This window comes from Apium graveolens, chromosome 8, assembly GCF_009905375.1.
Source record: "Apium graveolens cultivar Ventura chromosome 8, ASM990537v1, whole genome shotgun sequence".
In the NCBI taxonomy this organism is placed as follows: domain Eukaryota; kingdom Viridiplantae; phylum Streptophyta; class Magnoliopsida; order Apiales; family Apiaceae; genus Apium; species Apium graveolens.
In genome coordinates this window covers 18952775-18967822 of record NC_133654.1, presented here as the reverse complement: position 1 = coordinate 18967822, position 15048 = coordinate 18952775, and the positions used below count along the sequence as shown (strand labels likewise).

Here is a 15048-nt window from a genome sequence, read left to right as displayed (position 1 = left end):
TCTCATATGGTGTTTTTCCATGCTTGTTAATGAGTGTTGCATTTTGAGTAAAACAAGCAGTCTGCACAGCTTCAGCCCAGAAATAGGTTGGAAGCTTTGCTTCTTCAAGCATTGTACGTGCAACTTCAATGAGAGTTCTATTCTTCCTTTCAACAACTCCATTTTGCTGTGGAGTTCCAGGAGCAGAAAATTCCTGCTTTATTCCATGGCTTTTACAGAACTCTTCCATTATCAGATTCTTGAACTCAGTGCCATTATCACTCCTTAGAATTTTCACAGAATCTTTGACCATTTTATCCAGCTGTTTGATATGATCAATCAAGATAGATGCAGTTTCACTTTTTGTGTGCAAGAAATACACCCATGTGTATCTGGTGAACTCATCCACTAGGACCAACGCATACTTCTTCTTTGCAATAGACATGACATTTACTGGACCAAATAGATCAACATGTATAAGATGATAAGGCTCAAGAATTGATGATCCAGTCTTGCTCTTGAATGAAGATTTTCTTTGTTTGGCTTTCTGACATGAATCACAAAGACCATCAGGAGCAAATACTGTGTTTGGCAATCCTCTCACAAGATCTTTCTTGACCAGTTCATTTATATTGTTAAAATTTAAATGAGAGAGTTTCTTATGCCAATTCCAGCTTTCTTCAATTGATGCTCTACTTAACAGACAGATTGCAGAGCCATCAGCACTTGTTAAAAGCTTAGCTTCATAAATGTTACCACGTCTATATCCTTTCAGAACAACTTTGCCTTTAGATTTACTCACAATTTCACAGTGTTCTTCAAAGAAATCAACATGATAACCTCTGTCACAGATTTGACTTATACTCAGAAGGTTGTGTTTAAGTCCTGAGACCAGAGCTACTTCTTTAATGATGACATTCCCAAGATTGATATTGCCATATCCCAATGTTTTTCCAATGTTGCCATCTCCATAAGAAACACTTGGGCCAGCTTTCTCCACAAAGTCTGATAGCAGAGCCTTATTTCCAGTCATATGACCTGAACATCCACTGTCCAGAACTAGAATATTTTTCCTGTTGCCCTGCAATCATAAGGACCACTAATTATTAGTTTTAAGGACCCAGACTTGCTTGGATCCTTTGGTCTTATTAAGTTTGTTAACATTTGCAGCGGATTTAGCATCAGAGTTTATGTTAACATTTTTCTTATCAGAAATTACATTATCAGACTTTGAATCAGAATTTATACTAGAAGGAACAATGGAAACTTTCTTCAAAGAAGGTTTTATTTGATAATAATCATAGTACAGACTATGATATTCCTTACAAGTATAAATGGAATGTCATAAACTACCACAATGAAAACAAGGATTTTGTGGTTTGTATCTAACTGACTGACTCTTAACTCCTGATTTCGAAGGTAAGGAGTTAATATTCTTATTTTTCCTGCAAAAAGAAGCCAGATGGTTAGAACTTCCACAGTTATGACATGTTTTCCTAGGTGCATCAGGAACAGATATATAATCATTGCTTTTATTCACACCTTCCTTTCCATTCCTATTTTTCCTAGGTGATTTTACCTTGTTTGCATTCTTGACATCTTTCAGCTTATGCTTAAGCTGCTTCTTTGTCATTAAGCCTATGTTTACTTCAGCTGTCTTTTCCTGTTTTAGTTTGTCAGAAGTTAATTCCTCTTTAACTTCTGATTTCTCATTATCAGTCTTTACAGTTACAAACTTAACAGGTTTTAACTTTGACTTTTGCTTAACAACAGGCTTAATTTCTTCAGTTCCTTTATCATTCTTATTTTCTCCATAACCTAAGCCCTCTTTCCAATTTTCACTACTTAGCAAATTTTGAGTTGTTCTGCCAGAGTTAGTCCAAGTCCTGATTATTTCTCTTTCCTTTTCTAACTCAGTTTTTAGAGATTCATTCATTTTTAGCACTTCATCCCTAACATAAAAAGCATCATCTCTATCCTTCTGAGTTTGATGGAATATGACTAACTCTTTTTCTAAGAAATCATTTCTTTTCTTATATACAAGATTTTCAGAAGTTAATCTTTCACATGTTAAATTTTGATCTCTATAGCTAACAAACATGGTTTTAAGATATCTTCTCAACTCATTAATATCATCAGTATGAAAAGCATAAGTGGTCTGAGGTACCTTTGTTTCAGCAGCTTCAGAACTGCTCTCAGCACTTTCTTTATCAGCATTTGCCATTAATGCATAGTTCTCTTCACTTTCAGAGTCTGAGGTGTCTGTCCAGCTTTTCTGCTTTGTGACAAGAGCCTTGCCTTTGTCACCCTTTACCTTCTTGCAGTCAGGAGATATGTGACCTTTCTCACCACAGTTATAGCATTTAATATTGGTGTAATCTCCTCTGTCAGACTTTCCTCCTCTGCCTTCAGATCTTCTGAAATTCTTCTTATCAGAACTTATGCTTTTCCTGGAAACCTTCTTTCCCTTCCTGAACTTCCTGTATGCAATCTTTGTGATTGCTTTCACCATAAGAGCACACAGCTTCATCATCTCCTCATCAGCATCAGTCTCAGGCAAGCTTTCAGAATCTGAGTCATCATCACTCTCAGAACTTGATGACTCAGTATCAGACTTTATGAAAAGAGCTTTACCCTTGTCTTTCTTTGAGGAAGCTGCTTTGGAGAATTCTTCTTCAGCCTTAAGAGCAACTGTCCTTGACTTTCCTCCTTTCCTCTTGCTTCTTTGTTCCATCTCCAGCTCGTGTGTCTTGAGCATTCCATAGATTTCGTCAAGAGTTGTTTCATGAAGATTGTAGTTATCTCTTATTGTCGTTGCCTTCAAATCCCAGCATTCAGGAAGAGCTAACAGGAACTTAAGGTTTGAGTCTTCAAGATTATACTCTTTATCAACCAATGACAAATCATTCAAAAGTTTGACAAATCTATCATATAAATCATTCAATGACTCATTAGTCTTTGAGTCAAAGTGTTCATACTCTTGAGTGAGTATTGTCTTTCTGTTCTTCTTAATTGTGTCAGTTCCCTGACATCTTGTTTCCAGAGCATCCCATATTTCCTTAGCAGTCTTGCAGTTGATTACCCTGTTTGACATTACATTGTCAATGGCACTATGCAGTAAGTGTCGTACCTTAGCATCCTTAGCAATTGATGCTATGTCCTCAGCAGTATAATCACTCTTCTCCTTTGGTACGGTCGTTGCTGCTTCACCTGCAACTGCAACAGCGAGTTTGGTTGGTTTGTGAGGACCTTCCTTGATTCTATCCAGGTATTCTGGATCTGTTGCTTCTAGGAACATGGTCATCCTTACCTTCCATATGGGATATTCAGATGGTCTCAGTATGGGGACTCTGATGGTCTCATACCGACTCTGAATTTGTGTCTTTGGTGGTTCCTCAGTTTTGGTAGGCTTAGTTGGAGTTTCTGTGTCCGACATGATTGTGTTTGGATCTTTAACTGTATGTAAGTTAACAGATATGCTCTGATACCAATTGTTAGGTCACACACACACTGTAGAGGGGGGTGAATACAGTGTATAGTACACTCAAATCGAACTTAAAGAACTTGAGTAACAAACTTAATTGAAATAATAAACTCTGTTACAATATGAAACTGTTACCGCTCAGTGATGAACAAATATCACGAGAGCTGCTAGGGTTACAATGAATAATCTTCTCAAATATGATAACACTTCTAGTGTAAACCCTATGCCTGTGTTTATATACTACACAGTTACAAGATAATCGCTAATTGATATGGAATATAATTCTGCTTCCTAAAATATATCAATCAGATATCTTCTATTCCAAGTATTCCATTCTTCACGGAATTCCTTCTTCATGCATATCTCTTCTTATGTTTTATCTCTATCTTCTTTCCTTTAATCAGCTACTGTCCTTATCTGATCGTCCTTCAGCACTTAAGTTCTGATATCTATCTTCTGATGATTATCTCCTGATAATATAAGTACTGATATCCTTAAGTCCTGACTTCCAGTATAAGTACTGATCACCAGTTAAGTACTGATCTATCCTGTTCACACAAGATCTGAAAGCTAAACATAAGACATATTAGCCATGACATTATCAAATATATCTAACAAGGCTCATCATTATCTATGAGCATTACATCATCATCTTGAGTCAAGAGAAATCCATAATATCTCTTTGGCTCATGACGAGCCCTAGTAGATCTACGAACAACCTGTGTTTCCGGAGCAGGAACATCTTGATATACTTCCTACCCATTTTCCAACTCTGGTTCAATATTATTTTGTACAACTCGATCTTCATCGATATCTATAGTCCTCCCACTAATTTTCTTTGAAAGTAACTCTCTTTCAAGAAATACAGCGGTTCGAGCAACCAACACTTTGTTCTCGGTAGGATTATCGAAACTATACCCTTTAGTTTCTTCAAGATATCCCACAAAATAACATTTATCCGATTTTGGTCCCAGCTTGTCAGATACCAAGCATTTCACAAATGCTTCGCATCCCCATACTTTCATAAAAGACATGCTATGATGTTTCTCAGTCCATATCTCATATGGAGTCTTTTGAACCGATTTAGTTGGAACTCGGTTTGGTGTATATGCAGCCGTTTCTAGAGCATAACCCCAGAAACTTATTGGAAGATCTTCTAGACTCATCATCGATCGTGCCATGTCCAATAAGGTATGATTTCTCCTCTCAGAAACTCCATTCCATTGAGGCGTTCCAGGAGGAGTAAGTTGTGATACGATACCACACTCCTTCAAGAAACCTTTAAACTCGAGGCTTAAGTATTCTCCTCCACGATCTGATCGTAGAACTTTTATACTTTCCCCTATTTGCTTTTCCACTTCATCCTTGTATTCTTTGAGCTTTTCAAAAGAATCGGAATTGTTCTTCAAAAGATACATATATCCATATATACTGAAATCATCAGTAAAAGTAATGAAGTAGTAAAAGCCGCCTCTTGCCATCGTACGCATTGGACCACATACATCACTATGTATAAGTCCTAATCGTTCGGTGGCCCTTTCATCTTATCCGGTAAAAGGAGCTTTAGCCATTTTGCCAATGAGACAAGATTTGCATTCTTCGTATGATTCAAAATAAAACTTATCCAAGTAACCATCTTTATGTAATTTGGAAATGCGTTTCTCATTTATGTGACCTAAACGACAATGCCAAATGTATGTTTGATTTGAGTCTTTCATCTTAATACGTTTATTATCATTATTTATGTTATAGACAGGAGTATCTATATCAAGAACATATAAACCATTAAACAAACGTGCAATCCCGTAGGTAACATTATTGAATGAAAAGGAACAACTATTGTTTTGAATTAAAAATGAAAAACCTTTCTTGTCCAAACAAGAAACCGAAATAATGTTTCTGCAAATCGCAGGCACGCAAAGACAGTTATCTAGTTCTAAAACAAGCCCAGTGGGCAACGATAAACGATAACTCCCTACATCTAAAGCAGCAACCTTTGCTCCATTTCCAACTCGTAGGTCGACTTCTCCCTTCGCCAATGTCCTACTTCCCTGCAGTTCCTGCATATTTATATAAATATGAGAACCACATCCAGTATCTAATACCCAAGATGTAGAAGTAGAGAAATTGACTTCAATAACATAAATACCTGAATCAGAAGCAGTAACAACAACCTTCTTCTTCTTCAAATCCTCCAAATAAGCATGACAGTTCCTCTTCCAATGACCTGGTTTCTTGCAATAGTGGCAATCACCAACCTTTGGAACACCACCTTTAGGCTTCAAAGCCTTGGTCGGATCAGGTTTCGGATTGACATTCGATATAGATCCCATCTTCCTCTTGCCTTTCCATTTACCCTTTCCTTTGGCCTTCCCCTTATTCACCATCAACATGAGAGCAGGGGATGTCTTCTGAACGTTGGTCTCAGCAGTTTTCAACATAGCCAACAGTTCGATGGGGTTCTTATCTATCTCATTCATATTGTAATTCATCACAAATTAAGAATAACTGCTATTTAAAGATTGCAAAATTAGGTCAATCTGGTGCTCCACAGCAATCGGGGCACCCAACTTGGCAAGGTACTCAATATACCCAATAATCCTTATAACATGCGTCCGACCGGATCACGTTCTCCCTGCTTACATGCATGCAATGATTTGAAAGTATCATACCTCTCCCGACGAGCCTGTCCTTCAAACATACGTTTAAGGTGCTCAATCATATCATAAGAATCCATATTCTCATGTTGTTTCTGAAGTTCAGCACTCATGGTCGCTAACATGAGACATTGAACATCCGTGTCATCATCGATATGTTTCTGATAAACATTATGTTGAGCACGGGATGCTCCTTCAGTGAGAGGTGCAGGGCGAGGGATATCTATGACATAGAGCTTGCGCTCTTGTTTGAGGATAATCCTCAAGTTCCTCTACCAGTCAAGGAAGTTTGTTCCTGTCAACTTGTCCTTCTCAAGGACTGATCGCACAGAGAAGTTGTTTGAATTGATTGCCATTTGATATCTACAATATTTAAAATGCATAAGATAAATTAGTTTACAGAGGATTATTAAATTATGTTCAAGTTATTATTCATATATATTCAAAATATATATCTCCCACTATTTTATCAAATTAATAGCCCTAACTATTAATTCGGAAAAAGTATCTTCTATATACTTTCTAGTGAGCCAAGATCCAAATTTTCCCAACGTTTTAGTTCAACTTTGGCTTTACTCCTAAAACATGATTGAATAAGATAGACAACATTTGTCAATTATATCAACTATATAACTCTTGGATAGTTTAGTGGAATAAAATTTATTCTTATTTATCCAATAAATCTCACCAAACTCTATGCCTCTAAGTTCACAATCCTATTATTGTAACTTAGTTAAGTTAAAACCCAAAGGTCTAAAAGTATCATATACTTCAACACGCCGTCCCATGATAGATGGGAGTACTTCGCTCTGGTGAACCCACTCCTTATTGATCTAGGGGTTAACGCGTTGGACATATTGGAAGGCATCTAAATAACTTAATATAAACATTAGGGTTTTGTTAGTATTATAACGATCATGATCCCATCATAAAGAGATTCCCAATTTTTCCTTGAATAAAATACTTCAAATCAATACTCGTCAATGGTTTGATTTCCAGGTAGTGGAGGAGTCACATCGGTCTCGCTTAAAACGCACAGCCTTACAAGGTCTATGAACCCGTTGTTGACAAAATCGCCCCATGTCGGAAATAAAGAAGATTCGGATTTTCATTCCGTGTTTCATAAACACGAGAATCTCATAATTGTTTGTAAATTTTAAAATCTTGAGTCTTATAGATTTTATCTTGTTTAGGCATGGCATGGGTGACGTATCTAATACATACATTCATGCATGATTAATCTAATTAAAGCATGCATCATTAACTATTCTATACATACATTCATACATCAATATGTAAAGTGCAATTAAGTAAATGTGTTTGGTTATGGCCCCATCCTATGTGATCTTTATCAAGCTCATGATAAAGATCAAGGTCAATCTAATATGGTGATGGAAATAAATACAACTACTTATTACATAAGTCTTCTTCTTTGTTTAGACTTCTTGTATGCCTCATCTTCTTCTTTGTTTAGACTCCTTGTATGTCTCGTCTTCTTCTTTGTATCACCTCCATTGGATAGCTGATAAGTGGCATTTTATACCACTTAGAACGTCTTAAAATAGCTTAAATTGGTGTCTTGAAATCAAGTATTTTGTGTATTTAATGCATTTTCTAGTGTTTATGCATTTCAGGGTATTAGTTGCATTTCGGGGGAGGAATCATCAAGAATAAGCCTTGGCATGTGTTCACCATTGCGAGAGGAAAGGAATGGGCAGATTACGGCGAAGAAACAGAGCAAGCTTGGAATTTTTCCAGTAGGGTCCTGCGCGCCCGCGCAGCAATGCTGAGCGGCCGCGCAGCAGCCTGCGCGCCCGCGCAGAAATGCTGAGCGGCCGCGCAGGGTCGGGGAAAAAAAGCTGAATTATTTTAGACTTCTACTTCTGTGTGGCTTCCAACTTCTATGTAATCTGAGTTTTATGGGACTATTATATAGGTAGATTTGAGACGTTTTCATAGAGAGTATTAAGGAGATTATGTTTTAGATTGTGTTTTACGCAAGGAGCGAAGGAGATAAGGAAGAAGACCGATTTAGCACACCGCAACGAAGAGGAAGCATATATTCTTATGATTCTTGTTTCGTTGTAACGTTGGATGCTAGTTTTCTTGCTTTGACTTATTTACTCTTGTGACGTACTCTGTTTTAATATAATTAGTTTAGTTATTATTTTCTTGTGTTTGTTTATCATGATTTCATATGAACCCATGATGGCGATGAGTTCTATTATGGGCTAATCGTGATCATGGGGTTACAACGGATTTATTATGGAATTCTTTAGTTAATTGTTTAATACTTTAGTGTGTGATGATTGCATGATATCTAGTATTGGTTGTGCGTATTCGTCTTATGTGCGTCGCAAACATATAAGATATGGTGTTAATCTCTTGTGAAGCGACGGTGGATCTTGAGATTTAGAACTTGCCATGCTAGCATAGGTTCATGTACGTTGTGCATGATTAGTGGGTAACTCTAACAGTTTTATTTGCCCTATGTAATCAAAAGGAATAACTTGTGCTTAAATCGTTGTGTTGTCAATTTCTGTAGACATATAGGAACTCAACATAATTGATGACTATTCAACTTCTATCTTAATTGTGGATGCTTGGTAGAATGGTATTAGTACAATGAAAGTTGGCTTTTATCAGTTTCGTGTTATTCGATTAATGTCATCACTGTCACATGCTAAATGTAATAACAATGGCTATAGAAGGAAGTAATAATGAAGTTGTGATCTCATGAGTGTTTTATTATTGATAAATTGAAGTGTTAGTTAAGTGGTTAACTAAGTAGTTAATTATAGTTAATATTTAATCAACAATTTTAAGTGTTATTATCTTAACATTGAGAAGTAATCATACATTGGTGAGTGAGTTTAATTAGACAATAATTTAGTCTGAGTCTCTGAGGGAACGAACTAGAAAGTATTCTATATTACTTGCGAACGCGTATACTTGCATGAATATTAGTGTGTGTTTTCGCCCTAACAAGTTTTTGGCGCCGCTGCCGGGGACTCGGCGTATTTGTTTAGTTTATATACTTACCATCATTGGTCATTAGGACTCAGTGATTAGGACGTAGTAGTTACTTACTCTTTTCGGTTGTGTTTCAGGTACTTTAGCAAGCGTTTATGCAAACTCGTTCTCGTGCTCGCAAGAGGACTTTAGATACAACTGAGGAGACAGACGAAGTTCTTGATATTCCGGAGAAGTTAGATTTTGAGTATTCGGATTCAGGAACTGAGCAGAAAGAACCAGTAAACATGGGAGATCGTATTGTTCAAGCTGATCCAGCTCTTATGGATTTTTCTCGGCCTAAAATCGATGATATTCAGTCAAGCATCCTTCATCCGGCTATTCAAGCTAACACCTTTGAAATCAAGCCGGGCACTATTCAGATGGTGCAGAATTCTGTTTCTTTTGGAGAAGCGGCAACTGAAGACCCCAACATGCACATAAGAAATTTTGTCGAGATCTGCAGCACTTTTAAGTATAATGGCGTGACTGATGAGGCTATCAAGTTGAGGCTTTTCCCATTCTCACTGAGGGATAAGGCTAAAGACTGGTTACATTCTGAACCAGCTGGGTCCATCACTACGTGGCAAGATCTTGCGCAAAAGTTTCTGGTGAAGTTTTATCCAATGGCAAAGACTGCTGCTATGAGGAGTGCTCTTACTCAGTTTGCGCAACAGCCTACAGAATCTATGTGCGAGGCTTGGGAACGCTACAAGGAAATGTTGAGAAAATGTCCACATCATGGAATTCCGGATTGGATGGTAATCATTGGTTTTTATAATGGTTTGGGGGCCCAATCTCGGCCCATGCTCGATGCAGCAGCTGGAGGAGCCTTATGGGCTAAAAGCTATACTGAGGCGTATAATCTTATAGAGACGATGGCTGCAAATGAGCATCAAAACCCAACTCAGAGGATGATGTCAGGCAAGGTAGCAGGTATTCTGGAAGTTGATGCAGCCACCGCTATTGCAGCCCAGCTCCAAGCGCTATCAATGAAGGTTGATTCTCTGGCTACATATGGAGTTAATCAAATAGCTATGGTTTGTGAGCTTTGTGCAGGTTCTCATGCTACGGATCAGTGTTTTCTTGTCAACGAATCTGTTCAGTATGTGAATAATTATCAGCGACAACAGCAGCCTGTGCCAGTGACCTATCATCCTAATAACAGAAATCATCCAAATTTCAGCTGGGGGAATAATCAGAATGCTATTCAGCCACCATATCAGCAAGGGGTGAGTAAACAGTTTAACCCACCTGGATTCCAGCAACCACAGCAGTATGCTACAAGGCAATCATATCCTCAACAGGGAAGTGCAGCTGCACCTACTAGTGCTGATTTTGAGGAACTTAAGCTGTTGTGCAAGAGTCAGGCGGTCTCTATCAAGACCTTGGAAAATCAAATCGGTCAATTAGCCAATACAGTGCTCAATCGTCAACCTGGCACTCTTCCCAGTGACACGGAAGTACCAGGCAGGAAGGAAGCTAAAGAGCAAGTCAAGGCTATTACCTTAAGGTCTGGAAAAGTAGCTGATGCTGAAAAGGCAAAAGAAGTCGAAGCTGAAGTTAGAGATGAAGAATCTAAGCAAAAGGAGAAAGCGGCGGAACCAAGGAAGACTACTGTTGAACACACTCTGCCTGAGGCTAATACAGGGGAGAAACAGCTCTATCCTCCACCACCTTTTCCTAAGAGATTGCAGCAACAAAAGCTGGATAGACAGTTTGGGAAGTTTCTGGAGGTGTTCAAGAAACTTCACATCAATATACCTTTCGCTGAGGCTCTGGAACAAATGCCTAGTTATGCAAAGTTTATGAAGACTATTCTTTCAAGGAAGGTGAAACTGGATGACCTTGAAACCGTTGCTCTCACGGAAGAATGCATCGCTGTTCTGCAACAAAAGTTACCACCAAAACTGAAAGATCCAGGAAGCTTCACCATTCCTTGCACCATTGACAATCTAACTTTTGACAAGTGCCTTTGTGATTTGGGAGCAAGCATTAATCTGATGCCCTTGTCGATCTTTAAGAAGCTGGATCTGCCTGATCCAAAACCCACATACATGTCGCTATAATTGGCGGACCGTTCCATTACTTACCCAAGGGGCATAGTTGAGGATGTGCTCGTCAAGGTGGATAAGCTCTTCTTTCTAGCAGATTTTGTTATTCTGGATTTTGAGGAAGATAAGAAGATTCCCATAATCTTGGGGAGGCCTTTCTTGGCTACTGGCCGTACCTTGATAGATGTGCAAAAAGGGGAACTTACTATGCGGGTCCAAGATCAGGATGTGACCTTCAACGTATTCAAGGCAATGAAATTCCCTATAGAAGATGAGGAGTGCTTAAAAGTGGATGTGATTGATTCCGCGGTTACTTCGGAACTCGAGCACATGCTAATGTCTGATGCATTGGAAAAGGCCTTAGTGGGGGAATTTGACAGTGATGATGAAGATAGCAACGAGCAATTACAATATCTGAACGCTTCTCCCTGGAAGCGAAAGCTGGACATACCATTTGAATCTCTTGGTACTTCTGACCTTAAGAATGCTGAAGGGAAGCTCAAACCATCAATAGAGGAAGCACCTACCTTGAAGCTCAAACCATTACCTGAACACTTGAGGTATGCTTTTTTAGGTGATTCATCGACGTTACCTATTATTATTTCAGCTGACCTTTCAGGTAGTGAGGAAGACAAGCTCTTAAGGATTTTGAGAGAATTCAAATCGGCTATAGGATGGACCATAGCAGACATCAAGGGGATAAGTCCTTCATATTGTATGCATAAAATTCTGCTAGAGGAAGGTAGTAAGCCAACTGTGGAACAGCAATGAAGACTGAATCCCATCATGAAGGAGGTGGTGAAGAAAGAAATTCTGAAATGGCTAGATGCAGGCATCATTTATCCTATTTCTGACAGCTCGTGGGTGAGCCCCGTACAATGTGTACCTAAGAAAGGAGGTATCACTGTGGTCGCAAATGAAAAGAATGAGCTCATCCCTACTCGAACAGTTACAAAATGGAGAGTGTGCATGGATTATAGGAAATTGAACAAAGCCACAAGGAAGGATCACTTTCCTCTTCCATTTATTGATCAAATGCTTGACAGATTGGCGGGACATGAGTATTTTTGTCTTCTGGATGGTTATTCCGGGTATAATCAGATTTGTATTGCACCAGAGGATCAGGAAAAGACTACCTTCACTTGTCCATTTGGCACATTTGCTTTTCGTAGAGTTTCGTTTGGGTTATGTGGTGCCCCGGCCACCTTTCAGAGATGTATGATGGCTATATTCTCTAACATGATTGGAAATAACGTCGAAGTGTTCATGGATGACTTCTCCGTCTTTGGACACTCATATGATGAATGTTTGAATAATCTGCGCGCCGTACTCAAAAGATGCGTGGATACTAATTTGGTGCTTAATTGGGAGAAATGTCATTTTATGGTGTGTGAAGGCATTATCCTTGGGCATAAGGTCTCTAGCAAGGGTCTGGAGGTGGACAAGGCCAAGGTGGGAGTCATTGAAAATCTTCCCCCACCCAATTCTGTGAAAGGAATCCGTAGTTTTCTTGGTCATGCGGGTTTTTATCGGCGATTCATCAAGGACTTTTAAAAGATATCTAAGCCGTTGTGTAATTTGCTTGAGAAAGATGTGCCTTTCAAATTTGATGATGAATGTTTGGCAGCATTCGAGACTCTCAAGAAGAGTTTGATCACTGCACCAGTTATTACAGCACCAGATTGGACAGAACCGTTTGAGATGATGTGTGATGCGAGTGATTATGCGGTAGGTGCAGTTCTGGGACAGCGCAAGAAAAATCTCTTCCATGTGGTCTACTATGCGAGTAAGACTTTAAATGGTGCCCAATTGAACTACACCACTACTGAGAAGGAGCTTTTGGCTATAGTCTTTGGCTTTGAGAAATTTCGATCTTATCTGCTTGGTACGAAAGTAACAGTATTCACTGATCATGCAGCTATTCGCTATCTGGTTTCTAAGAAGGATTCGAAGCCGAGACTCATTCGTTGGGTGCTTTTACTTCAGGAATTTGAGTTAGAGATCAAAGATAGAAAAGGTACCGAGAATCAAGTAGCTGACCATCTCTCTAGGTTGGAGAATGCCGATTCTACTTCACAAGATATGACGTTAATCAATGAATCTTTTCCGGATGAGCAGTTGTTTGCAATTCAGGAGGAAGAACCATGGTTTGCAGATATTGTAAACTATCTTGTCAGCAATATAATGCCTTTTAATTTGACATCCGCGCAAAAGAAGAAGTTTCTGCATGAGGTGAAGTGGTATATGTGGGATGAACCATATTTGTTTAGACAGGGGGCTGACTAGATCATCAGGAGATGTATCCCGTTCTGTGAGACGGAGGGGATATTACGAGACTGCCATTCCACGGTTTATGGTGGACACTATGGAGGTGAGAAGACGGCAGCTCGTATTCTGCAAGCAGGTTTTTTCTGGCCTACTTTGTTCAAGGATGCTCATCAGTTTGTTTTAAGGTGTGATCGTTGCCAAAGAGTGGGAAATTTGTCAAGGAAGGATGAGATGCCATTAAATGTGATGCTTGAAGTCGAGGTCTTTGATGTGTGGGGAATCGATTTCATGGGGCCTTTTATCTCGTCTTGCAATAATCAGTACATCTTGTTGGCAGTCGATTATGTCTCAAAATGGGTCGAAGTTAAAGCTTTACCGACAAATGATGCAAAGATAGTACTAAATTTTCTTCATAAGCAAATTTTCACAAGGTTTGGAACGCCTCGGGTAATCATAAGTGATGAAGGATCGCATTTTTGCAACCGTAAGTTCACTTCTATGATGCAGCATTATAATGTGAATCATCGAGTAACTACTGCCTATCATCCGCAAACAAATGGTCAAGCAGAAGTGTCTAACAGAGAGATAAAGCGCATTCTAGAGAAGGTTGTTTGTCCGTCAAGGAAGGATTGGTCTTTAATGCTCGATGAAGCTGTTTGGGCTTACAGAACAGCATACAAAACTCCACTAGGGATGTCACCGTTTCAGTTAGTGTACGGTAAGGGATGTCATCTACCAGCGGAGCTTGAGCATAAGGCCTACTGGGCATTGAAGAAATTGAACCTGGATTTAGATGCAGCTGGTAAGAAAAGAATGCTTCAGCTTAATGAACTTGATGAATTTCGACTTCAAGCGTACGAGAATAACAAAATGTATAAGGAAAAGGTGAAGAGGTGGCACGATAGGAAGCTACATCCTAAGTTATTTGTGCCAGGGCAACAAGTTCTTTTATTCAACTCTCGGCTCCGACTTTTTCCTGGTAAGTTGAAATCAAGGTGGTCTGGACCTTTTATTGTCAAAACTGTGTTTCCACATGGAGCGGTGGAAATTTTTGAGAATGATTCGGACCAAGCATTCAAGGTTAACGGTCAGCGGTTGAAGCACTACTATGGGGACATGGCAAACCGAGAGGTGGTTAGTGCCATTTTGTTGACTACTTGAGAAAGGTACGGAACGTCAAGCTAATGACGAAAAAGAAGCGCTGCGTGGGAGGCAACCCATGAATTGTTGTTACAGGAACCCTTAGAAGTTAATAACCTATCCAAAAATACAAAAAAATCAGAAAACAGGGGCTGAAAATTTTTTTTTCCAGAGACCCTCTGCGCGCCCGCGCAGCTAGGCTGAGCGGCCGCGCAGCTTGCTGCGCGCCCGCGCAGAAATGCTGAGCGGCCGCGCAAGGGTCGAGTTCCAGAAAATTTTTTGCAGTTCAGAAAAAAAAAATAAAAAAAAAAATAAAAACACAAAAACAGTTTTAGCCCATAAACCCACGAATTATTCCCACTACCCCATGATTTTATCCCTTAATTCCCAAACCCTAATCTAATCCACACCCTATATATACATACACTTATCCTACATATCTCCCACAAAACTT

At 39.2% G+C, this 15048-nt stretch overlaps 1 non-coding gene across 1 annotated transcript; it reads right to left on the bottom strand.

Annotated features, from left to right (window-relative positions):
• Positions 1 to 9773: 9773 nt before the first annotated feature.
• On the bottom strand, positions 9774 to 9880 carry LOC141681660 (small nucleolar RNA R71). Its single transcript, XR_012559087.1, has one exon. It is a non-coding gene; the product is annotated as a small nucleolar RNA R71 (small nucleolar RNA).
• Positions 9881 to 15048: the final 5168 nt, after the last annotated feature.